General features: G+C 44.1%; 1 protein-coding gene across 4 annotated transcripts in view; it reads right to left on the reverse strand.

Moving 5' to 3' along the window:
* Positions 1–27,533, reverse strand: part of ACAD10 (acyl-CoA dehydrogenase family member 10) — a 524,903-nt gene extending 497,370 nt beyond the window's left edge. Inside the window, exons 1-2 of one of the 4 annotated variants that reach the window (XM_078667440.1) lie at positions 27,039–27,124; positions 2,024–2,110 (exon numbers count right to left, since the gene is read on the reverse strand). The gene's annotated coding sequence lies outside the window, so the exon portion shown is untranslated. Of the gene's footprint in view, positions 1–1,973; positions 2,111–27,038; positions 27,171–27,438 lie in introns of those variants that run through there. The other 3 variants (XM_078667439.1, XM_078667441.1, XM_078667438.1) reach the window with 3 other exon arrangements.
* Between the last annotated feature and the right edge of the window lie 68 nt (positions 27,534–27,601).

Below are 27,601 nucleotides of genomic sequence, written 5' to 3' on the forward strand. Positions count from 1 at the left end.
TGTGTACAGCGGCTGGTGTTCAGGGATGTGTTTTTTTTAACAATACTGCTTACGTTCTGTAAGGGTATAAGCAATGGACATTGAAATGGGTCCATTCCGAGCCGTGTAATCACGTCCTTGAATTTTCAGGCAAAAGCACTCACTGATTACTAAATAGTGAGTGTAAAAGCGTTAAGGTAACCATGTTGTTCCTGCTTACATTTCACATGCTTAACTTAATTTTGATTTCCCTATGACTGTTTCCTTTTTCCAGGATGTTCCTTTTTTTGTATGCAGCATATTGCTCTTGTCTAGTGCATAATTTAAATTGAGCCGCATCCAGGTGTTTATGCGGGGCACAATTGGGGTGTAGTTGAAGGCAGTGCGAGTTTCTCTCAGTGAGGCAGTATGGTGTTCAGTAGGGGAGAGGTTGCGGGACTATGTTCAGAGCTGCTGAATTTGGAACTGGGAAACCAGGTTCAGCCTTCATGACCAGTCCACCAGACCACTCCTGAGGGAGCACATTCCCATGCTAGACCTTTAGAAGGCCTCACTAGACCTTAGAAGCCCTGGTGTCTCAGCACCAGCAGGTAGACCCTAGCAGTGGTAATTGTGGATTAACCTTGAAGACCTGTCCACCACAATCCATGCTGACGGTCATCTCCAGACTAGCAAACAGGCCTAGGAAGCAGCACACCCTTGACCAACAGTGACCGACACTGAGGTCACAGGATCTTTGAGAAGGGCCGGCTCTAGGGCAGTGCGATCGCACTGGGCTCTGACTTTGGGTGGGAGCATTGTGTTTGCAAGTATATTATGGTTTTAAAAACGCTTACTGCCTCCTTCCTGGCCTCCAGAAATTTTTGGCAACAATAAAAATGTCATGATCACTCTGGTGATTAATGTTCCCTGGAGTTTGTTTAGTTGGAGTTTGGAAAGGTAGTACAGCTGGTTAATATGCCTGCTGCAAAGAATATGTATGGTTGTCATGTGACTCCTACACCTTGTAGTCCTCAGTCTTATTTAAATTTTCTATACAGTGATTTACACATGTATAATTGATTGTCTCTGTGTAATGTAATGTGCTCTGACACCCTACACTGTTATGAGGGGCAATATAAATCAAATTATGCAGCAACAAAAAAAAAAAGTGCAGCGTAATGCAGGCTATTTACTGATATTTTATTATTTTGACATTTGTACACATGCTAACAGTCTTTGGAAAGATTTTGCCTTATTAGTACCAATGTAACATGCAAATGCAGCAGTGAGAAAGGTAATCAGTCAACCTTTGCAAAGGGCCGTCCACTTTGCAGCAACACAACGTTTGATCTGTTTGATCTACAAACAATTAATTAGTTAAAATTGTCAGATTATGCAGCAGATCTTGTACTATGTGGCAAATATGGCTGAGCCATAATTATATAGAAAACATTAGCAAACTAGGATATTTTGCCATTCATATTTGAACTCTTCTTGTGGAAAAAGGGAGAAGTGCTGATGACAGAAACTCCATGGCTCGGAGAGGAATGGCTTGTGCTTCCACTTTTAAATGTATTTGGGACATTCTGTGATTGGAAACATATCCCACTTTGTGAATTTATTTTAATGTCAATAACTCTTATTAAACCTTAAATAATCATGAGTATCCATTGGTTGAATTAAATAACACAATAAGCTGTAACTGAGCAGTGAAATGACAAACGAATAGTAACAAGCATTGGAAATGCAATAGGTCTCGCAATAACGCGAGTCTGAACTATTAGCATTGTAAATGATAATGCCCTTTATTTTTGCGTTATGGTTTTTGGAACATAAATAAAAGGCTTTGTCATTTACAAGGCCTATAGCTTAAATTTGCGTTAAAACGAGACCTATTGCATTGCAAATGCTTGTTTATTGAGTTTCATAATGAAAGAAAATACAAAGTGATGCAACCAAAGTGCATTGCCACAGTAAGGCATATTCCATTTTATGAAAGATTCATTGCATACTTTTCAAGAACAGGGTCTGTCGATAAGGCGCCAGAATTGGAAGCATTAACCTTTAAAGAGTTAGGGTTCATAGTAATTTCACCGGTGCTGATGTAAAGCGCTCCGATACTTTCAGGTCGAGCCCGCGCTATATAAAACTGCAAAAGAAAAAAAAAAAAAAGATGAACGGGATATGAGCGAGAGGGTTGAAGCCTAAGAGGGGGCGCCGTAAGGGAGAGGGAGGTGAGCTTTAGAGAAAGGAGCAAAGATCCTGAAGATCCCGAACAGTAGACCACGGAAGAAAGAGTTCAAGCGAGAGGGGGAGGTTAAGAAAGATGCGACGGCGCTGGAGAAGCCAGAGTAGAGAGAGGGTGAACGGAGGAGACATGGACACGAAAGAGCAGTGACAGGAGGCTAGACGTTGACAGCTGTTGAAAGGGAGAATAGATTTGATTTATTTTTTTATTTACTTTATGCGTTTTTATATAGCGCGGACTTTACCCGAAGGTGTCAAAGCGCTTCACAATGGGAACCGTAGCGTTACATGAGGAGAAAATTACAAGTGGACGTGTTACAAAAGCAAACGTTACATTGCATGAGGCAAAGATGACAATTGTGCATGTGCCAAAAGCAAACAAAATACAAGAGGTAGCAAGCGATACGTTACAAGAGGAAAAAGTCACATGTGTGCAATTACAAGTAGAGGTAAAAAAAAAAGGCAGATAACAAGACCAGGGAGACATGGACGAGAAGGAAGACACTGGAGAAGAGACGGAGCAAGAAAAGTCAAGGCAGGAGCTGTACGAGGTTGTTCTAAAAAAACAAATCTTCTGGTCGTGACGTGCGATCATTGGAGGGGGTGCAAGGGATGAGGGAACACGGCCTGGGGGAAGCTGGCTGGGGAGGGGGAGAAGAAATGCAAGGAAGTTAGGGGAGGAGAAGCCGAGAAGCCGCAGAGCGCACGCTGGGCGAAGCCCTTTGATGTGCTGTGCGGCAAATGGAGGGAGGCTGATGCGCGTTCATGTTTGAACACGTGGTTCACATGAACTGCATGAAAACGCCAGCAAAAAGCTGGTGGTTTCATGAGCATTTTGAGCACTTGAATTCTCGTTCCTCAATGCGCTTGCGCGCATTTAAGGTCACGAGACCTAAAAACTGGGATGTTTTGTGCATTCTGGCCACACCTCAGAATCTATTTCCGGCCAAGAAACCCAGAGGCGGAGAACGTCCAAATACGAGTAGATTCTAACCTTGCCCAGATATTGATGAGTGGCGGTGGATGAAATCACAGGGTATAAAAAGTAATAAACACCCTAAAAATATATGCCCACTGAACTACGGAAAGGCGTGAACAATATCCTCAATACGAGGTACTAACAAATTGGCCGTCTTAACGAAAGTGTAACTGAAGATAGGCTTCGAATCAAGAGGGCTAGTACAAAGAAGGCCCCTGATATGTGGAGAGACTAACCTAATTCATAGATGGAAGTCTGAAATACTGTTTCATAGTTAATACCCTCCACAAATCATTATAAGAGGATTAATCATATGAAGATTGGATGCGTTTTAATGTTCTGTCCTGAAGAAGGTGTTTATTTATTTATTTGTATGCTTATATAGCGCCAGACTCGACCCCCGAAGGGGTATCTCCGCGCTTGGTTCACCATAGATGCCTAAAAACTGAGTCAAAAGGTGCACAAAAGAGTTAAGCGGTCATAAATAAATGAGTTTTCAGTGATTTTCTGAAGGCCAGGTAGTTGGTATTTTGCCTTATAGTAAACGGGAGTGTGTTCCAGAGGGTGGGGCCCTTGTATGAGAGTGCTCGACCACCTTGTCTTGCCTTCCTGAGTAAGGGAATCTGAAGCAGCAGTTGATTACTAGACCGCAGGAGACGTCCAGGCTTATAGATATTAAATTTTTCAGCCAAGTATTTAGGACCCGAGCCAAAGAGGCTTTTATGTATAACACAACAGATTTTAAACTTAACCCACTGGCGAATGGGCAGCCAGTGAAGTTTCTTCAGTAGGGGACGTGAGGGTGATCTAGGCGGGGCATTGAGGACCAGTCTTGCCGCAGTATTTTGAGCCACTTGCAGTCTGCCAAGCTGATCTTCATTGGCAGATATAAGAAGGCCATTACAATAGTCCAACCGGCTGATTACAAGGGCCTGGACAAGAGTCTTTCTGTAACTGTCAGGCAGAAACGGAAACACGCGTCTCAGGAGTCCGATGGCCCGAAAACAGGACCCAGCCACCTGATTCGTGTATTCTTTTAACAATAGTGCCTGGTCCAGCTGCACGCCTAGATTCTTCACTGTCTGCGTAGGACATGGAACAGGTCCTAACTCCAATGGCCACCATTCCGGTGACCATAGAGGGGGGGGGCTTCCCCAAAAAGCATGACCTCGGTTTTGCCCACATTACATTGTAGGCAATTGGAGGCCATCCAGTCAGACATCGCTCTCATACCTTCGGCAAAGGAATGTTTAATTGCAGGAGTGAGGGTCTGGAATGGAAACAAAAGCTGAGTGTCGTCAGCATACGACACTGGAGTGAACCCATATGCTCTCACAATGTCAGCTAAGGGGGCCACATACACATTGAAAAGTGTGGGGCTTAAACATGAGCCTTGTGGGACCCCCTTGGTGAGCTCCCTAAAGATGGAATGATGGGAGCCCAATCTGACACTTTGTGAGCGGCCTGATAGAAAACTCTCAAGCCAGGACAGAGCCAAGCCTCCTATCCCCACCTTCTGCAGACGACCGAGAAGAATTTCATGCGATACCGTGTCAAAGGCAGCGGACAGATCTAACAGCACCAGAATCATAGAGCCTCCTCTATCCTGTGTCGTCCTGATGGTATCTGTCATGGAGAGGAGAGCTGATTCAGTGCTGTAATTGGGTCTAAACCCAGATTGAGTATAATCAAGACCCCCCGATGCCTCGATGAAATTAGACAGATGGGTATTCACATGCTTCTCGCTCATCTTGCTTAAATAAGGCAGAAGGGAAATGGGGCGGAGGTTGGATAGGTCTGTCCAGGGTAAGGCAGAGTTCTTACGAATGGGATTCACTACAGCTTTCTTCCAATCTTGGGGTACCTGTCCTTCCTTAAGGGAGAGAATTATCACTGTCTGAATCATGGGCCAAAGCAAGTTACCCAAGGAAGGAACCATTTTAGCAGGTAGAAAATCCATAGGGGACCCTGTTTTAATATGGCTGATCAGGGAACAAATGTCAGATTGGCTGACCTCCGGAAAAACAGTCAGTGTACCATTATTATGTATTGATGACAATAAAGGGGTACTAATGACGTTACTTTTAGGTCTAACAGCTTGTGTGATTTTTCCATAAATCAGCTCTATTTTGTTTTAAAAAAACAGAGAGCTGTCATCACACAAAGATTAGGAGACATCATCAGGGCTCTCACAGGCTACCGGTTTCATAAAAGTCTGAAGAATCCTATAGAGTTCTTTGGATGAGTTGCCCGCTTCTGCCAACTGTGAAATCAGACAGTTCTTCCTGGCCAACCTGATGCTTTTGTGATAGGTGGACAGGGCATCTGAGTACTTTATCCTACTCTCCTCATTGTGAGTTTTTCTCCAATTTTTTTCAAGTTGTCTACATCCCTGTTTCTCGAATCTGAGTTGTTCAGTATCCCACACCTACTGTTTGGAGGTGGAGTACTGTTTATGTAGTTTCATAGGAGCCAACAGTTCAACCACCTCTAAGAGGGCAGTGTTTAATAGATAGAGCAGACGCCACATTATCTGCAGACAGAATGGTGGGTTCTCTCCATACCCTCTGTAATTCGTCCAATGTCACCTTGTGCCATTGTCTGCGCCACAGAGAAGGGAGGAAGGACCTTTTGATTCGGTTTGTCCAAACAAAGAAGAGAAAATTCCACCATAAAGTGGTCTGACCAGCTTACTTGAGTCATAGGTCGACACTGTATTTTAGGACAATTAGAAAAGACTAAGTCTAAAGTGTGGCCTCCTATGTGTGTAGGGCCACTATTCTGTATTTCCAGCCCTAAGAGAGCGAGATCAGAAAGCAGGGACAGCGTATCGGGATGATCGGGAGTGTCTACATGAATGTTAAAATCCCCCAAAAGAATAAAGTCTTCTCTGGCTTTAAAATGCGGGGCCAGTAATTCGGTCAGGGATAGTGTAAAGCCCGTGCTAGGCCCGGGTGGGCGATAGACTAGTGCTCCCTTCCAGTGAGCTTTAGACGTCGAACTAATTTTAAAGATCATTATTTCCATCTGAGAACAACTTCTTTGATCAATGATGGAAATCTTCAGTCCTTCTTTATATACTATGGCAATGCCGCCACCAACTTTAAGCGGACGGTCAAGCTTTAGGATCTTATATCCCATAGGGACCCCTAAAGTAATAGCCGGGACCTATGGGGTTTTAACCAGGTTTCCGTTAAAAAACAGATGTCTGGTTTTACCGATGTGACAAGATCCCAGAATTCAAAGTGATGTTTAGGTAGGGAGCGAATATTCAGGAGAAAACTTTTCTCTGTGCAAGAAACAAAGACACCGAAACGTGTCAACAAAAGGACCACGTTTTTATTGTTGTATTATGTTGTGATTGATTTATGCATACTGTAATGAAATAATTCTTATGTAAAAAACTTTTTTATCTTTGTAACAGCATTTATATGTGAATGTTTTTAATAGAACCAAGCAGGAAGCTTGGGAATACTTCCGAATCTGTTTATAAGAAATAAAATAAGAATAAGATAAGTTTTCACGTGTTCTAGACTAATTTTTCTATATATTCCTAGACTACCAATGGCTGACTACATGATTTTCTAAGAACTGTATAATAATTGTAAAAACACAGAAAGGAAAAACGTTATTGATAACTTTGTAATACCCGGTCCTTTCTGGTTCACCTGGGGAAACTCTCTTTTTTTGGAGGTCACACCTCAGACTCCACCTACAGTTCCAAACCTTGGGTTATTCCGGTCCTCTGATTCTTCGCCCACAGTTCCCCTACTCCCCCGCCTCCACTGAGCATGATGAGATACTAATCAGTATAGGGCCGAGCAGTAGAACTAGAAAAATTAACCTGGGTTTACTTTATTCCCTTCAAATGTCTAGCACTATGTCTCAACCCTTTACCACTGCATACATGCCAGCATTTTAGGACAGGGAGGTGGGAGATTTAAAGTAAAAAAATCGGGAGAACGAAAATTCCTCATTGACTTCTATTGTAGAAAATGCAATTTCAGGCGGGAGACAGCTAAAATAAAGCCATTTTTGGCTTGAAAAATCGGTAGTCTCCCACCTGTATCGGGTCTGTTGACATGTATGCTGCTGAGAACTATACATCATGTAGTGAAAATGACCCAGCGAAGATCTATAGATTTGAGATCTGAAACTCTCCAACAAAGCAACAGGCAAAGCAACACGGCCAACTTAGCCAACATCTGTTTATTTGATAGATCTGTGTTTTTAAAGACAAGGTTCTAGAGATCTCAAAACTACAACAGCATCATACTGGGAGAAATAAGGTGGCCCAGGACGAATCATCCTGCAAATTCATTTTAGACGTCTTTAAAAGTTTTCTTAATAAGGGGTGTTCTCCCACGGAGCTTTTAAAAAAAATATTCTTGAGAAAAGAGAGAGCTCACCACACACCCTATAAGCGGCACTACAGGTGTTTCAATGTAAGGTGCACTGTCCAGTGCTTTAAATGGTACGGTACTTTCCGCTACTGAGAGTCAGCGCTTTTCTATTTTGAGAAGGAGGGTACCTGCACTCTTGTATTGTGTATTGTTTTGTAACATGCACACGTCACTTTTCCTCTTGTAATGTATCGTTTGCTACCTCTTGTATTTTGTTTGCTTTTGATACATGCACAATTGCCACCATTGCCTCATGTAATGTAACGTTTGTTCTTGTGTTTTGAGTATCTGCCATTTAATGCAGTATTATACCTCTACTTGTACTTTGTAACATACACACGTCACTCTTTTCTTCTAATAACGTATCATTTGCTACCTCTTGTATTTTGTTTGCTCTTGATACTTGCACAATTGTCACTATTGCCTCGTGTAACGTAACGTTTGCTTTTGTAACATGCTCACTTCTATTTATGTTTCCCCATGTACTGTTCCTATTGTGAAGCGCTCTGACACCTTCGGGTAAAGTCCGCGCTATATAAAAACGCATAAAATAAATAAAATAAATACAGAGTACCTACCTGCACTTCTATTTTTCAGGCACTGACTGTGTCTGAAAGGGAAATGTGAATATAGCATAATCAGTTCTTTAGAAGAAGTCGCAGCCTATTGGCATAAACACCCCAGCATAGTGTGGTATTCCATGACATGTCATGTAGAACCTATGATGTCAGTAGAATCTTTGTATGTGTTCTGAGCATTAATTCTAGGCGGCTGTTGGAAGAAGACGTACCTCTTCCTGTGGATGTTAAGCTGTTCTGCCATCCATTAAACCTACATGCTGGAACCCATCTACTCTCATGTGTTGATTTACAATACAATTACTGGCGACGATCGGGATCAACTATTCCGGATGTGTTTGGAAGCAGAATCACGGCGGAACAGCGTTCACGTGAAGCTACTACCTTCATAAGAAATTAACGGCTTTCCGCCGGTTTTGGTAACGTACTGCCACTCGACAAAATTTTTTTCTATTACTTGGCCTGCTTAGCGGAGTTTGTGAGTTTTCCCTCATACTGTTCACCCGCTCACCTGTTTGCCGTTCAGCCATTCAAATCGGCTGGGCGTTCCAGAGCGGCTCGAGGAAGTCTCTCAGCCCGTCATTGTTTGACGCGCACCTCTCTTCCCCGCAGCAACTAAACGCAAGGCATTGTGGGCCATCACCTTCAACCCCAGTGACGCGCTGACATCACAAGCGTACCGCCATCTTTGGATTCTTCGAATTTCATCGGAGTACAGAGAAATTCTCCAGACATCACAAATTTTGCCTATTTGTGCGTTTTACTCACAGTTCGAGTGAGCAGTTACTAAACGACAATTTGAAGGTATTAAATACACATCTATTTTGTTTACATATTTATGGAATCCATATCATAAATTTTATTTTTAGAAAAGGAAAAATGTCGAACATTGCTGCCCCCCCTCATTTTTTACAAACAGCAGGAGATCCCAACATCGAATGGGACTTGTGGTTTCCTATGTTCATGGCTTATGTAGATGTCCTGGAAAAAGAAGGGTGTTCTGCTAAACGCAAACTAGCTCTATTGCGACATTGTTTGGGAGGGGCAGGAATTAAAGAATTTGACAATCTTCCTCCAATTGAAGATGCTGGTGACATTGATGTTTTTGAAAAAGCAACTAGGCAAATGAAAATCCGTTTTGGCAGGAAAATAAACACTGTCATGGAGAGGTTTAAGTTTTACTCTCGCATTCAAAAACAAGATGAGTCCATAGAAGACTATGTTTCGGCACTACGCTCTTTAGCCTGTTATTGCTCATTCGAAACAATTTCCTGTGAACAGGTTCTTAGAGACCAGATCATGATGCGAACAAAGAGCAAGAAAATTCAGGAGAGACTTTGGCTTGGAACAGAAACCACGCTTAATGCGGTTATTATCATAGCCAAGGGTATAGAACAGTCGGAGTTGTTTGTATCAGAAATTAGAGGTGCAAATATCAAAACTTCGGTTCCCGAGCCTGAAGTTTCCTTGGTTAAAAACCAATCCAACTCTAATTTTTCTTCCAAGAACGTTTTGAGGAAAGAAAGCGAAAAAAAACCCAGTGAAGTCAAAACCTACCCAGATAACAGATTTGGCCAAAAGAAAATCATTTCATGCTACCGTTGTGGCAGTCCCAACCATGTTGGCAATTATAAAGGTTGCCCTGCCTGGGATAGAGTTTGTGTGAAGTGTAAACGTAAAGGTCATTTTGGAAATGTTTGTCGTTCAACACAAAGAGTGAATTATATTTCACAAGAAGAAGAGGAAGTTCTCAATAGTTTCAATTGCATCCTTTCTGTGGATGAGGTTGAACTAGATGAATTTCCCTCTTATCCCATTCTGGTTGATGGCATATCCATTGAGCTAATGATGGATTCGTGTTCACGATACTCCATCATTGGGTTAGATTTGTTTAAAAATTTCTGGGACAATAGGGAACTTTGTGTTCCGGACATTCATCCGGGAGGTTACTCAGGCAAGAAAATAGAATTGGAAGGGTACTTCTGGGCCAAACTTCAAGTTAAAAATCGTGTCACCAATGGGAAAGTGTATGTAGCCACTAAAGGAGTAGCTATTTTAGGATGGCCACACCAACGTGAATTAGGCATCAAACTAGATCCTAATGCCAACCCTCCTGTGTGTTTTATTGAGCCTGAGGTAAACTTACTTTCTGATATGAATAATTCTTGTTTCATAGGCAATGTTAAAAATAAGTTTCCAAATGTCTTTAAAGATACCCTTGGCAAGTACACAGATTTCAAACATAGAATTATCCTCAATGAGAATGCAGTGCCAGTTAGACACAGGGTAAGGAATGTCCCGTTAGCTTACAGGGACAAGCTCAAAGGAATTTTGGATGATCTTGTTTTAAAGCATATCATCGAACCTATTGAGTCTTCTCCTTGGGTTTCCCCCGTTGTACTATCCCTCAAGAGTTCTGGAGATCTCCGTCTCTGTGTGGACCTTCGTAGCCTGAACCAGGAAATATGGGTTGATAAACATCCCTTACCGAATATTCATGAATTGATTTCATCCTTGTCTGGTGCCACTGTGTTCTCTACGATAGACTTGGCGAGTGCATATCACCAAGTAGAGCTCCATGAAGATTCCAGGAAATTGACAGCATTTGTGACTCCAGAGGGTATGTTTCAATACTTGAGGATGCCCTTTGGACTGGCCAGTGCTGCTTCCGTCTTTCAAAGACTCATGCGAGATGTACTAAAGAACTGCAGTGGTGCAGTGGCTTTCCAAGATGATATTTTGATTTTTGGAAAAGATTGTGAAGAACATGATTTGAACTTGTATTCTGTTCTTAATTGTATTCAAAAGAAAGGTTTAACCTTAAAGTTTTCAAAATGTAAATTTAGGCAGTCTAAAGTCGAATACTTAGGTCATGAAATTTCAGAGAGCGGTATTAAGCCCAAACTCAGCCATGTTAAAAGTATTCTGTCTGCTCCTATCCCTACTTCCAAGGAACAGTTACTATCCTTTCTAGGTCTTACAGAATTTTATGGGAAATTTGTTCAGAATTACTCCACGTTAGTACACCCTTTACGCTCCTTACTCAAGAAACAAGCAAAATTTGAATGGGGAAAAGACCAGCAGGAGTCTTTTGATACTCTTAAAAGGAAAATTGTATGTGCTCCTTTTCTCAAACCTTATTCAGTTAATAAGGAATGTATACTTTGTGTGGATGCCAGTAATGTGGGCCTAGGCGCAGTTTTAATGCAAAAAGATAATTCAGGTGAATATGTTGTCTCCTATGCTTCAAGGTCTCTTCGTGGTTCTGAAGTCAATTATTCCACGATAGAGAGGGAGTTACTTGCATGTACCTGGGCCACCCAACATTTCCGTCAGTTTATTTGGGGTACCAGATTTTCACTAAGGACTGACCACAAGCCTCTGGTCACTATGCTATCGGCTGGAGGTGGAAGGACACTTACTGCTCGTTTAGCGAGGCTTGCCGCAAAGTTGCAGGAATATCGATGTGTTGTCACCTATGTTCCGGGTCGCCTTAATGTCCATGCAGATTGCATGTCTCGTTTTCCCGTTAAGGATAGTCCAGTTGTGGATCATTCTGAAGAGTGCGATGTGGCTTTTACCATGTGTGATATTAACATCATTGGTAATGACAATCAATCCAAACTGATTTCTCAGGCTGCTTGGACTAAAGCTTGGGATCAGGATGATGTTATCAAGGATGTAAGGTTGTTTTTAAACAAAGGTTGGCCTGAAGAGAGGAAACTTAGTGGTGAACTAGCTTCTTTCTTTAAGGTGAAGGATGAGTTGATGGATGATGGTGCTATGATTTTTAGGGATGATAAAATCATTCCTCCCTTGGGCATACGAAATACGATTTGTGATCTGGCTCATGAAGGTCATTTAGGGATGTCTTCCACAAAGAGAAGGATCAGAGAATGTTATTGGTGGCCTAGTATGGACAGCATGATTGATAAATGGGTAAGAAATTGTTCACCTTGTTCTTTGAGTGATAAATCCGTGAAACCCATTTCTGTGAGTCCTACTCCTGTTGAGTTTGTTCAAGGTCCGTGGCGCAAACTTGGTGTAGACATCATTGGCCCCTTTAGTTATCAGTCGGGCAAAGAGATGTTTGCCATTGTTCTGGTGGATTATTTCTCCAAGTGGCCGGAATTGAAAATTGTGGAGAAGGTAAGTTCTGATATTGTTGTCGACTTCCTTAATGAAGTTTTTTCCAGAGAAGGTCTGCCTGAAGAACTTGTTACTGATAATGGTCCACAATTTGTTAGCGAAAATTTTTCATCATTCCTCTCCAGTTGTGGTATCAAACATAAAAGAGTTTCCAACTATTTTCCTCAAGCCAACGGACAAGTGGAACGTTTTAATAGAGTAATTAAAGAATCTTGTCAGTTGGCTTTGCGTAGTGGTTTGAAGTGGAGGAAAGCCCTCCAAGCAACCTTATTGACATATCGTTTTTCCCCCAATACTGTGACTGGATTGTCACCTTTTGAAATGTTGCGCTGTAGAAAACCTGGTTCGAAGCTTATGCCTTGGTGGTTGCGTACTGAAAAAGGTGACTATCTAGAATTTGATTTGAAGGCTGTCAGAGAGAGAGTCAATAAATACCAGGCTAAGGTGTCTCGTGTCCCAGCACGTAATATGGGTTTACCCAAATTGAGTGTTGGTGACTTCGTGAGAGTGAAATTTGGTGGACAAGTCCGTAAAGGTTCCCCTAGATGGTCAGGTCCCCTCCGAATTATTGAACTCTTCAGCAAAGATGTTAGGGTGGAAGATGGGAAAATCTGGAATTTGAGACGCATATCTGTGTGTAGATATGATGACCTGAGAAACTTCTCTGAACATAGGTCCACTGATTCCAACTCTTCCTCTTCACATTCTAGCGTTTCTCCTTCTAACGACTCACATATTGTGAATGACAGTTCTGAGCTTTGTGGTACTCATGAAGCCTTTGATCATTTGTCTTTGAATAAGAATGTTAATGTTGACAATATTACCAATGATGATATCCTCAATGATTCTACTTTTTGTGAAGAAGCAACCAAGAATGTTTTTCCTGTGAATGTTGATCAGGATATTGTTGCAGACAACTTAGTTAATATGGACCTTTCTGATTGTGATCTTCCTGACTGTGATCAAAGACCAACTGGTTCACGTTGTAGTTCACGTGTCAGATGTTTTCCTATGAAATTTAAAGATTATGTTCGGTTCTAATTTTTTTTTCTTTTTCTTTTTCTTTTCTCCCTGTTTTTTTTGTTGTTTTTTTTGTTGTATTTTTCTTTTGTTTAGGTTTTTTTTTTTTTAAGGGGGGGAGGTGTGTGGTATTCCATGACATGTCATGTAGAACCTATGATGTCAGTAGAATCTTTGTATGTGTTCTGAGCATTAATTCTAGGCGGCTGTTGGAAGAAGACGTACCTCTTCCTGTGGATGTTAAGCTGTTCTGCCATCCATTAAACCTACATGCTGGAACCCATCTACTCTCATGTGTTGATTTATGAGAGAGCGCAAACTGATCTAAATGTATGAGTGCATCACACTTACCTGTAGTAAGCACAAATCATGAGGAGAAATGCCATGAGTGCTAATAGTATCTGAAATTATATTCTAAATGTATAGCTAATGTAGAGATTTAAGTAGAAGTGGAACTAATACAGAAATGTGTGACACTATATGATTTTATTAGACGTGATTATTTTTGAATCTATGTCGTGTAGCTGTTAAAATGTAAGATGGTCTGTGGTTAAACGCAGAATGTGGTAGGCCTCAGGGCCAGAGCTGGAGCTAAAAGGGAAGGTGTTTCTTTTCACGACACAGATTGTATTAATGTTTTGGTCATCGCATTAAATGGGCCATGAATTATGAAATGTTTATTGAATAATAGAATAAGAGTATTAACATGCTTTAATTAAATGAAGAAGTTGAATGCTATAATCATAATGAGAAATATTGTAGGCCTGAAATGTTTTAACGTTGATTTACACGTACATGTCTGGGCTGAGAAATGTTGCAAGCCTTTTTAGAAGTCTATGAGAGTTGGGTTCTTGGCGGCAGATATCTGTCTGCAACAGGAAAGGGGGGATCCAATTATAAATGAATGAATAGAGGTCTGTTCAGTAGACGGCCCAGACATGGAGGAGGGTTCTGGAATGTTTAAGGGGTATCAGCGGGCCGGAGAAGAGCCTGAGAAGCAAGGTCAACTCTAACGTTTGAGGCCCAATACAAAGCATCATGGAAAAAGCCTGAAGCTACACCACGTGAGAGGCGTTTCGCAAGGGGCGTCTCAAATGTTGTTGACTGTTTTGTATTAGGGACAGCACCCCTGGGTGGAGTTAGAGCAGATACCTGAGGACCCTTTAGAGAGCGGATGGGTAGGCAGAGAGGGGTCATGACTGGAGAACTATAGGTTTTCACCAAGAGACTTAGAGTGGGTGACTTCCCTTGGGGGTCATTCACTGCTGACACCTTTGTTAGGTTGGGATTTGGTTAAGTAGGGATACCATCTAGAGCAGGGTAGGGACAGCCTAACCTTTGCGTTTTCCTCCAACCTAAATGAAGGAGAGATATGCGTCTATGCTGATAGCTTTATTATTCTTAGAACTTGTGTTAGTGATTTCCGTTGCTCGTCTGAGGGCTTTCCGAGAGCACATGTATGTAATTGGACCTGTGTATCTCGTGAATCTCATTCTGAGATGTCTGTATTTGCAGCTTATCATTTCCTTACAATAAACTTTTGAAACCTAGAAGTTGTCCGTGATCTTTGAGAGCAGAGTCCTTTATTGGGTGAACTAACTTGGAAATGGATGTACCTTGTACCTTAATGACAGGCAATAAAGGTTCAGTCGACCAGATCGAGGTTTAGATCAATCGTGCTAAGGTATCGATCAAAATCTCGCCCTTTCAGTTGGTAGCTATAGAGGATGGTTGCCTTCTTGAGGACGGTAACCTAGGCCAGGTTAGCTTACCCCAAGGCCCTTAGAATTCGATGATTGGAAGAACAGCCCGCTGAAGAAGATCCGGATGACGTGAGACAGAAAAAGCAGCAGTATCGGTCGAGAGTGAGTATAAAGGGTTATGCGTGTTAGATTGCGGTGTTTTGTATTGTATCTATGTTGTAATGTTTGGCGGAGTTGAATGTCTGTAGAGTGACTGTGGAACAGGTTGTGAGCGCGCGCAACCGGTGGAAATCTTAAGTTCAAGAAGAGCTTAAGTGGTTCGGGTGTATCGGACACCCAGAGTAATTGTCAACTAGTGTGAAGGGGGTCATGAGGTACCATTGATCACCCGAAAGACCGAGATAGGGGGAACGTAAGAGTGAGTGCGTGAGTAACGGACGCTGGTCGGAAGTTACTGTGTGTGTAAGCAACCTATCAGAGAGACGATAGACATCTCGTCAGTTGTGTTGACAATTACAGATAGACTGTGGACGTACAGTCGAGAGAAGTGACCGCTTGGTCGGAAGTAGTCATTTTTCGGTGTATGAATGGGACGCATGCATAACCGGGAGACGAGTTGAGAAAGGAGGGGTGCTGCTGCGAAGCGGAGAAAAGTGACGTCAGAAAGTGTCGCGACGTGATTGGCCGCACGGAGAAAGACCGCGCTGCGATAGGCCAAGCTAGCAAAGCCGCGACAGGATTGGTGGATTGTCATCAGGAAGTGAACAGAGTAGCGAGGCTGGATTTTGTGTGCATAATTATGAAGTGTTTTAAATGGCTGAAAGCGGTGTTTAAGAAAGAGAAGCGGGGATCGTATGAAGGGGAAGAAGCCCCGCCGGAGGGTACGCCAGCTCGTTATATGGCAGTGAATGTTGGGCTGCATACGATCCTTTGGATATCAGAGTGGAGTAAGATTACTGAAGGAAATGAGGAACTGACGTTCCCGAAGTACGGGACGTTCAGATTAGAGGTGTTACATCGATTGAAATCAGTCATGACCTCAAAGAGACCCTTGCCTAGACCAACCCAGTTTGAAGCTCTAGATGCATGGATTAGGGCAGCGCATGAAAAGAATATGAACAGACGACAAGAAAGGGTGAAACGATCGGTAAGGGCAGTGCAGGATGCCAGGTGGGATGCGGATGCTAAAAGATGGAGAGTGCATAACATGGAAGTAAATAAACTGTACCCAGTGTTAGAGGCGCCAGTAAATAAAAGTCCCCTAGAAGAAGATGAAGAGAGCGAAACAGAGGACAGCCTGATAAACAGATTATTGACAGACAGGCCACCCCCGTATAATAGAGCAGGGGGAGAGGTCGAGAATACAGAAGGAGAAAAGGGGGGCATTGCAGGAGAGCATAGACCGCTTCCCAGTTCAGAGTGGGATCCTGAGCCAAAGAAAGAGCTGTCCCAGCCTAGTCAGGTGCAACAGGTAGTCGGTAGGTTTGTGGTCCAAAGAGCGCCGGAAACGGAGAGCGCCACATCCTACCCATTACCAGATGCACTACAGGTACCTGTTACCATAGGTCCTATAATATCGATATATGACCAAGAAAGAGCAAGAGGGGAAGAACGGAAACGGAAAGACAGAGAAAGAGCAGAGGAGGCAAGGAGGAACGATACCACTAATTCCCCAAGTCAGATGCCGATACCCAGAGAGTGGAGCACCCCGATGCACACAGCAGGGGACCCAGGAGGAGATCCTGGGGGCCCTAGATGGCCAATGGATCTGAGGGGATCTGGACGAAAATCCTTTCAAGAGCTAAATGAGTACATGAAGCAGTGGGATGAGGCAGTGAAGGCTCAAAAGTGCATCATAGCTGCGGAAGCTGAAAGGGAAAGTCAGGACAGCCGAGCTCGGACTCACTGCGGGGCTGGGGAGAGCAGCCCGGAGTGGGACTGTAGAGAGAGAGAGAGTAGGGGAGTCACCCATTGGGCCCGGAGTGGAGATAGAACAGATCTGGAAAACGGGGGCCCCGAGAGAGGAGGGGTGGCGCGCCCAATACTCAGTGAAGGGGAGAGGAGAGCACAAGAGTACAGAAACAGCTTTAAGTGTCCACACTGTGTGCCTGGCACCAGAGAGCTGAATGGGAGTTGTGAGAGGTCGCACCATAGACCCTGTGATGACGGAAATGAGCGCAGCCCAGGGAATATGGGGAACCAGGAAGGATCGTATCGGATACTTAGCGATACGAGGCAAAGGGAGAGTAGCGACCAGAGGGAAAATAACAGAGAGGTGTACGGTGAGAGGAGAGAAGAAGAAGAGAATGGGCAGAGCCAGAGTAGGGGTAACAGGCCCGTGTTCCATCACCTTCCAAGATCGGATGGCCGAGCATGGGACCTGGAGAGATGGGAGCAAGGGAGGGCACCCATTAACTCTCCCGAGCCCAAACGCAGAGCTCGAAGTTGGGATGGTAGGGAGACCAGTGAGCCCCCTTCGAAAGACATATTGCGAGCTGAGATAAAAGCCAAGAGACTTGATGTCTCCAGCTTAAGGTCAGATCTGGATGACATGGTAGATGGTACCCTGCCTTTAGAAAGAATGGAAATGTATGAACAGGATGAAATACTGTATATGGCAAAGGACATCACTCGAAAGGCGAGAGCAGTCCATGAGAAGTTAGTCGAACTAGCAGGCAAATATATGGTGGATCTGTCAAGAACCAAAGCATTACAGGGTAACCACAGGCTACATTACACAGATCGAGACCTAGATGAGAGGAGAACGATTGGGCTGAAAACGCACATAAGGGAACTGATTACTGGAATAAGGACATGGAGAGCACTAGATAAGTGGGAAGAGAGGTGGTCCAAGAAAGGGACCGGCAGGAGAAGCATGATTGGTATGACACCAGGACAGCAGGGAATAGAAGCTTACCCTTTGCGTGAAGTCGCAAATGGGAACTATGTACATGTCCCTTGGAGTAGGGGAGATTTAGCTGCTTTCACCACCTCCTTCCCCAAACTACGGGAAAACCCTGTGGAGTGGTACAAGCAAGTCGAGAGGTTTGTAAAAATCTCAAAGGTCCTATGGATAGATCTGAACACGCTATTTGACATTGTAGTACCAGGCGATCTGTGGACAGCATGCAAGGTTAGCGCTGAGTGGCCCACAACGGAGCCAGAGAGAGATGCTAAAACTAATGGGCCGTCCGAGATTGTGATGGCAAAATTCGAGAGAGTGATGACTTGGCTGAAAGAGAAGGTGCCAATGCAAGATATAGATTGGGTCAGAATAGACCGAACGAGACAGGAACCCAAAGAGACAGTTCACGAATATTACGAGAGATTGCTGAAGGCGTTTAAACAGTATAGCGGCTTGGATGTAATGGATCCAAAAGACATAGGGCAATTTGTGTCCAAGTTCGTCCTGGGACTGAGACCGGATATTAGTTTAATGATTCAGCAACACTCGATTTGTTGGCAAACTAAACCTCTAGACGAAATACTGAGATATGCCAGGTACTGCTGTGATGAGATAGACTCTAAGGCTAGGAAACTAAAAGAAAAATTGATGGTGGTACAGATGCAGGCAGCAGGGAAGGGGGGACAACAGCAACAGCAGCAGGGAACAGGTACAGGAGGAAAGAAGCAGTACAGTCAGAACAAGGGCAATGAGGAGAGTTCCACCTTTAGACCCAGGATAGATATAGCTGCCTTAAAGAAAACGACTAGGTGCCACCAGTGTAACGAGCTGGGGCATTGGAAACGCGAGTGCCCCTACAATGTAGAGATAGGAGAGCAAGAGATAGAGGAGGAAGAGGTTCAGAGCGCGCCTACAAGAGGGGTAACGCCATACCAAGGAAAGGTGCTCAAAGGGGGGGGGGCTCCTCCCCGAGCCCAGTTCCCGCAACCTCCTCGAGTAGGGAGTATGGGTAAGACATATAGACAAATGCCCCTGTTTGTGGAAGGGGAAGAGTGCTATTATGTGGACCCATTAACCGGACAGAGAGTGGAAAGAGAAGACTGCACCCTCGGGGCAGCCTTGGAGGTGGACCAGAGGGGACCCTATGTTGAAGCAGAAGTAGCAGGGTGCCCTACGACATTTCTGGTGGACACAGGAGCCACTAGATCCACGATCAGATCAGCTGCAGTTCCAGACCTGCCCATGTCTGGAGAGACCATACAAGTGGTAGGGGTCGCAAACAGGAGAATAACCAGCCAATTGACAGAACCGGTACAGGTGAAAATAGGGAAGTACAGCGATGAGCACCAGTTTGTGGTTTGCGATTCAAGCCCTGTGTGTCTGCTAGGAAGAGACCTGTTGTGTAAATTGAATTGTACTATATATTGTACACCTCAGGGAGTGGAGGTATTGACCAATGATGATGACGCAGATTTCAAAGTTGCAAACTCAAGAATATGCGTGGAGCTGTACCCTACTTTGACAGTAGATGAGCTCCCCTGGGACTTGAGAGAGACAGTGGCATCAGAAGTATGGGATTTCACTGGGGAAGAGATTGGATTGGTCAAAGGGGTGGACCCAGTGAAAATTGTAGTGAAACCGCATGCTGAGTTCCCAAGAACACCCCAATATAAATTGACTCCAGAAACGATTGCAGGCATAAAACCCGTGATCGAGTCCATGATTAAACAGGGAATACTGAAAGAAATCGTGGGTAGTCCATGCAACTCCCCGATTATGGGTCTGCAGAAACCAAATGGGAAGTTTCGGATAGTGCAGGACCTTCGAAAGATTAATAACATAGTCGTTTCGTGTTGTCCGGTGGTACCGAATCCATCAGTGATACTGTTTCAGATTCCATTCCAAGCAGAGTGGTTCACTGTGATCGATCTTTGCCAGGCTTTCTTTTCGATCCCTCTGGACGAGGAAAGCCATTTTCTTTTCGCATTTAAGCTGGAAAATCGCGTCCTAACATGGTGTCGTATCCCTCAGGGGTATACAGAGAGTCCATCGATCTTTAACCAGCTGTTGAAGAAAAATCTTGAAAGTCTAGTGCTGCCCCAGAAGTCAGTTCTGGTCCAGTACATAGACGACCTCCTCGTGGCGTCAGAAACAGAAGAAGCGTGCAGGGAGGACTCCATTGCTTTGTTAAATCACCTAGCTGCCAATGGGCACAAGGTGTCCCCGGGAAAATTGCAGTACTGCCTGACAGAAGTGCAGTACTTGGGACACAGAATAGAGAAAGGCAAACGAAAAGTGTCACCAGACAGGATAGAGGCGATCATGAAAATGAATGCGCCTAAGACACAGAGAGAGGTTAGGATGTTCCTAGGGATGGTGGGTTATTGCCGACAGTGGATCGCGAACTTTTCACTGAAAGCAAAACCCTTGCAAAAACTGACGCACAAGGAGGTGAGTGATCCGGTACCATGGGACAAAGACTGTTTGATGGCATTCTTACAGCTGCGAGAGGACCTGTGTCGTGCTCCGGCATTGGGAATGCCTGATTACAATAAACAATTCTTTCTTTACTGTTGTGAGAGAGAAGGTTGTGCGTTGTCTGTGTTGGTCCAAATCCATGGGAATGCCCGTAGACCAGTTGCTTATTTCTCGGCTACTTTAGACCCAGTAGCCGCAGCGTTGCCCGGATGTCTCAAATCCGTTGCTGCAACGGGTGTCAGCATTGAGAGATGTGAAAATATCGTCATGGGGCACCCGTTAGAGGTGTGCGTGCCCCATTCTGTTGAACTGTTGATGACCAGGACCAAAACACAGCATCTGACCAACAGCAGGCTCACGCGCTATGAGCAAGTTATTCTTGCTGCAGAGAACGTGACCCTCAAAAGATGCTCTGTTTTGAACCCTGCCACCTTGATGCCACTTCCAAATGATATCGATGATGATGATGAATGTACAGACCATGACTGTCTCGATGTGACTGAACTATGCACCAAACCCAGACCCGACATCGTAGATGAGCCACTGACTGACCCAGATGAAATTTTCTTTGTCGATGGCTCATGTGTAAGAGACGAAGTTGGGCAGTTGAGAGCGGCTTACGCTGTTTGTACAATTGCTGGAGTTGTGGAAGCTGGGTGCCTGGAAGGAGTACACTCCGCTCAGGTAGCCGAGATTATTGCCCTGACACGTGCTTGCTTAGCAAGCAATCAAATTCGAGTCACCATATACACCGACAGCCAATATGGTTATGGGGTAGTTCATGATTACGGGCAGTTATGGTCTCAAAGAGGGTTCATGACCTCTTCAGGCTCTCCCATTCGCAATGGAGAGTTTGTGCGCCTGTTGTTAGAAGCATTGCAATGCCCAGCAGGTATCGCAGTTGTAAAGTGCACCGCACATACCAGAAATGAGGACTTCGTTTCGAAAGGCAATAGATATGCAGATGAAGTTGCACGGTATTGCGCGGAACAAGGGTACTCTTTCACAGAGGTGGATGTGGGTGGAATAAATGTAAGAACTGAATTAGCCATGATACTGGAAACTGTTGATACTTGGGATGAACTGTCAACCATGCAAGAAAATGCTCCTGATTCTGAAAAAGAAACATGGGAAAAGGCAGGATGTGTAAGGGGTGAGACCCATTTTTGGGTCTCAGCAGACGGCAGAGCAGTGTTGCCCAATGAGATGGTGAGTCCAATGGCTAGACTCATACATGGTCCCGTACACTTAGGGAGAGATGCTATGCTGAGAGTGTTTAGACAGACTTGGTACAATCCTAAGTTTAGAATAGCAGCAGAAGCAGTGTGCCAGCGTTGTGTGACCTGTCAGCAGCTGAACGTAGGAAAAAGAACACCAGTTGCACTAAGTCACATAGGAAGGTCTGGAGGTCCATTCAATCGAATGCAGATAGATTTCATTGAAATGCCAAGGTGCAACCGCCTCCGCTATGTCCTGGTGGTTGTTTGTGTGTTCTCCAGATGGGTTGAGGCATACCCTACACGTAGGTGCGACACCCTCACAGTGGCCAAGTTACTGCTTAGAGAACTCATTCCTCGCTTCGGGGTGCCGGCCTTTTTGGAATCAGATAGGGGAACACATTTTAACAGCGAGCTTGTGAAGATGATTTGTGTTGCGCTAAATATTGACCAGAAGTTGCATTGCAGTTACCGACCAGAAGCCTCAGGGATTGTGGAGCAGATCAATGGCACGATCAAGAGCAGGATAGCAAAAGTGTGCTCCTCAACGACCCTGAGTTGGCCTGATGCCCTGCCATTGGTTCTCATGAGCCTTCGTAGTACCCCAGACAGAAGAACAGGGTTGTCACCACATGAGGTGTTAATGGGGAGAGCAATGAGGCTGCCATCTATCCCAGCTACTGCACTGTTAAATATCACAGATGATATGATCCTGGACTATTGTAAGGGGCTGTCTGACGCCATGCGTTCTGTGTCCCTTCAGGTGCAGGCTGCCGAGGTTCCAGCGTGCCAGGGCCCGTGCCATGACCTGTACCCTGGGGACTGGGTCCTGGTGAAGAAACATGTGAGAAGAAACTGCTTGGATATTCGTTGGCGTGGGCCCTTCCAGGTCATCCTGATCACGAACACAGCTGTAAAGGTGGGAGGCCTGCCCAATTGGATCCACGCGTCACATACGCGAAGGGTTCCAGCACCTCTGGAAACAGCTCCTCTCTCGGATAGACGTCCAGCTGAGGACCGAGAAGCCATAGAGGGGGCTAGCCAAGCTGTAGAGGTGCCAGCGGAAGCAGGGGACGAGTCTGACCAAGCTGAGGACGGTCAGTACAACAGTGAAACGGAAGACGCTACAGAAGGAGAAAGTAGCTGGGAGTACGAGTCAGACCCTGACAGGTCTGAGAGAGAGCGAGAACAGACAAGAAGAAGAAGGAGTAGAAGGGCACGTGGAGAAGCAAATTGGCCGCAAAGAAGGAGCTCGAGCCTGAGGTCAACTTCAGAAGTAACCCTTCCTCCAATATCAGAAGACTCAGATCCGGAAGAAGGTGCTCAGGGCGCTGAAGCACCAGACCGAAGAAGGTCAAGAAGAGTGCGTGTACCTAACAGAAGATACTCCACACCTGAGTGGACATATCTGGCGACAAATGTCTGTGAAACCGGAGACAGGGAGGATCCGAGCGGTGGTGGTGTCCAGTTCTGAGCCCATTATCACCGTGGAAATACGACTGTTGGTACCCGGTGTCGAACAAGAAAGGTCACTAACATTCATGCTCCCCAGACCTCCCCGCCTCAGCAAGTTAAAACACATGTTTCTTACAGAATTGCAATTCCCCGACTTTGGTACAACGATAACAGCACATGAAGAGCACAATCTTCGTTTGGAAATACTGAACTATGCTATTGAAGCTGCAACCACAAATCTGATAGTAGACTGTTAAAGGACTTTGTAAATAAAGCAAGCAGAAAAAAGAAGATTACCTAGCGCCCAGGAAGCAGAGAATTTTAGGGAACTTCCCTTGAGTTGATGGAGAAGGGCTAGGGTTGTCTTTTTGAACTGTTAAAGGACTTTTGCGAAGAAGGCTGTCAGCCTCCAGTTGTGTGGACTCTAAAGACAAAGGGATTGAAAAGAGACTGTAAAGGAACGAGAGGAAAAGAACTTTTTGCTAAAGATAAGAGAGAGCCATATAGTCTGACGAAATGGAGGCCGGCACCCCGAACCGCAGAGCTAAATGTATAATAGGTACACTAATAGTAGGAGTAATAATATTAATAGCTTTAGTGGTAACAATTTCTTATGTAAAGGGACATGAGGAAGAGGCAAAGGTAACTGATGTGAAATCTGTAGAAACGCTTACACCTACTGTTGCTGGTGAGAAAAGGGAAAACACTCAAGAGAAAGCGTTATTGGCTGCAGAAGCCCGCAGGTTACACGTAGACGAGTCCCAAGGAGACTTTAGGTCAAATGCTTATGCTAAACTCTTATATGAATACGTGGATGCCATGGAGGTTAAGGATTGCTACGTCTGCATGCAGTTGCCGGCGTCTGTAGATGAAGGAATTCGCTATCATCACCTCCCGCTGACATATGGCATTACATGTAGCTTATTGCTTAGTATATTTTATGAGAGAGATAGTTTTGAATACTATTTCTCTAATTATGATTCAGTGTTGCCAGAAGTCCCAAATTATAAGCAGATGAACAAATGGGATTACTGGAAGAGTGAAGACAGATTGGCCAAGTTCTTCATTCCTTGGATTACCTTAGATACTTCACATGCCCGTAGAAATAACCTGACATGCAAGGTGTCAGAAGTCGAGAAGAAGTTCATAGGGCAGGTGGATGATCGTTACAGGAGACAAAAGATTTTGAAAAAATCAGGACAAGGGAAAACAGATTGGACCGAGGAAGAGAAGTCACATCAGAGAAAGGGTAGTAGTGGTCCAATAGCTTTAGATAAAGCGCAGAGAGGAAAGCTATGTCTTCACAGAGCCAAAACGTATTATGAAAATGTATACGTTGGAGAAGTTGACTGTGAACATGCTTTTAATTTAGAGTACTACACTAAGGATTTCCTGAAGGGAATGCAAGTGATTCCAAATGTGTATTTTGTATGTGGAAGAAATGCTTACGTGAGACTACCTGACAACTGGTATGGATCATGTTACCTAGCAATTGTCTTCCCCAAAATATATCATGCACAAGACTTAGTGATCATTGAGGGCAAGACATCATCGAGGGGAAAGAGAGATATAGGCGATGCAGAAATGGTTGGAGATGTCTTTGGAGCTATGTTCCCTCTTTTGGGAGTAATCCTTAATGATGTTAAAATTAGACGACTGGCAACAGTTGTCGACAGGTTGTCTGCCAGCACTGCTCAGTCCTTAATGCTGGTAGAAGGAGAGATGCAATCGATAAGGGCTATGGTTCTTCAAAATCGTCTTGCATTAGATGTCCTACTAGCAAAAGAGGGCGGAGTCTGTAAGGCTTTGAAGGTCCAGGAATGTTGCACTTACATTCCAGACAATTCAAAACCCCTTGAGAAGGTTATTAGGAACATAACTGATATTCACAAGGAGATCGAAGACTTGAGTAGAGAAAATGTTTGGGAAAAGGTGGGCCACGGAATGAGTACAGTTGGAGGGTGGTTTTCCACCTTAGGCAAAAGCTTTGTTTGGTATATTCTAAAGCCTATCATCATAATATTGATCTGTGGGATTATATTGTGGGGATTGGTGAGGGTATTCAAATGGTACAGAGCAAGAAGGTCAGAAAGGGCCCAAAGAGAACAGCTGCAGAGATTGGCTGCCATACAAGATAATCAGTACAGGAGTCTGAGGGCTCTGGAAGCGCAGAGAATGCCAGCAATAACTGCAGTTTAAATGTTAGTGATGACCCCGAGAGGTCATCAAAGGGGGGAACTGAGAGAGCGCAAACTGATCTAAATGTATGAGTGCATCACACTTACCTGTAGTAAGCACAAATCATGAGGAGAAATGCCATGAGTGCTAATAGTATCTGAAATTATATTCTAAATGTATAGCTAATGTAGAGATTTAAGTAGAAGTGGAACTAATACAGAAATGTGTGACACTATATGATTTTATTAGACGTGATTATTTTTGAATCTATGTCGTGTAGCTGTTAAAATGTAAGATGGTCTGTGGTTAAACGCAGAATGTGGTAGGCCTCAGGGCCAGAGCTGGAGCTAAAAGGGAAGGTGTTTCTTTTCACGACACAGATTGTATTAATGTTTTGGTCATCGCATTAAATGGGCCATGAATTATGAAATGTTTATTGAATAATAGAATAAGAGTATTAACATGCTTTAATTAAATGAAGAAGTTGAATGCTATAATCATAATGAGAAATATTGTAGGCCTGAAATGTTTTAACGTTGATTTACACGTACATGTCTGGGCTGAGAAATGTTGCAAGCCTTTTTAGAAGTCTATGAGAGTTGGGTTCTTGGCGGCAGATATCTGTCTGCAACAGGAAAGGGGGGATCCAATTATAAATGAATGAATAGAGGTCTGTTCAGTAGACGGCCCAGACATGGAGGAGGGTTCTGGAATGTTTAAGGGGTATCAGCGGGCCGGAGAAGAGCCTGAGAAGCAAGGTCAACTCTAACGTTTGAGGCCCAATACAAAGCATCATGGAAAAAGCCTGAAGCTACACCACGTGAGAGGCGTTTCGCAAGGGGCGTCTCAAATGTTGTTGACTGTTTTGTATTAGGGACAGCACCCCTGGGTGGAGTTAGAGCAGATACCTGAGGACCCTTTAGAGAGCGGATGGGTAGGCAGAGAGGGGCCATGACTGGAGAACTATAGGTTTTCACCAAGAGACTTAGAGTGGGTGACTTCCCTTGGGGGTCATTCACTGCTGACACCTTTGTTAGGTTGGGATTTGGTTAAGTAGGGATACCATCTAGAGCAGGGTAGGGACAGCCTAACCTTTGCGTTTTCCTCCAACCTAAATGAAGGAGAGATATGCGTCTATGCTGATAGCTTTATTATTCTTAGAACTTGTGTTAGTGATTTCCGTTGCTCGTCTGAGGGCTTTCCGAGAGCACATGTATGTAATTGGACCTGTGTATCTCGTGAATCTCATTCTGAGATGTCTGTATTTGCAGCTTATCATTTCCTTACAATAAACTTTTGAAACCTAGAAGTTGTCCGTGATCTTTGAGAGCAGAGTCCTTTATTGGGTGAACTAACTTGGAAATGGATGTACCTTGTACCTTAATGACAGGCAATAAAGGTTCAGTCGACCAGATCGAGGTTTAGATCAATCGTGCTAAGGTATCGATCAAAATCTCGCCCTTTCATTTACAATACATAGCAAAAACCAACAACAACTCGTCTGCCCTCTCCAGAACATCCCATAAAACTGTCATTCTCCATCTCATCACCTCCCATCACCAGAGAACGCGAAGACATAAAAGAAAATTCACAACAATTGAATCAGCCTTAAAATATAACAGTACACGTCCTCTGTCAGTATGAGAGTTCAATCTCAAATCGTATCGTATAATAAAAAAAAATGAAGAGTTCGTTTATTACTTTGTTAAGTAACATGCGAGCAGCGTCCAGCAGCAGAGGGCAAAAAAACACACATTGGAGTTACCTCTAGGGGGGTTAGTCGTTGTCTCAGTACAGCTCCCCGAACTCCTACCACAGCGCGTGCGTGTGTCAACAAGGAAGCTGAACTTTAATCTACTATCGACCTCTGCCCTCGACATAGTCAAGGGACTACAATGGCACTTTACTCACGCTTGAGCCCAAAGGTTGAGTTGGGTATTATTAGGGTCACTCACACGTACCGGATAAGAAGCCTAATTATTTCAGTCACCAAATTAGGCTACCTTGTATATTCCATTGTGAAAAACTGTGACGGCAAATCCGGGACGCATCGTCACCCTACCGCCCCAACGTTGTTGCTCCTTATAGAACACAATAAATAAGTCAATAAAATACCACAATATAAAACCAACTGCAGCTTTATTCCAGGTATTCGCAATACTTACACCACCATTCAAGTTCCAAGGACACTTTCTATGCTTCGTCGTGCAGCTCAGCGTAAACGGCTCACCCACTTTTCGCTTACACCTAATATGGCCCTGGAGTAGACACGGAGAAATTCACCTTATGCTGTCTAGTGGTTGAATCCTCTGTTTGTGATTGGCTACG

This window comes from Lissotriton helveticus, chromosome 11, assembly GCF_964261635.1.
Source record: "Lissotriton helveticus chromosome 11, aLisHel1.1, whole genome shotgun sequence".
In the NCBI taxonomy this organism is placed as follows: domain Eukaryota; kingdom Metazoa; phylum Chordata; class Amphibia; order Caudata; family Salamandridae; genus Lissotriton; species Lissotriton helveticus.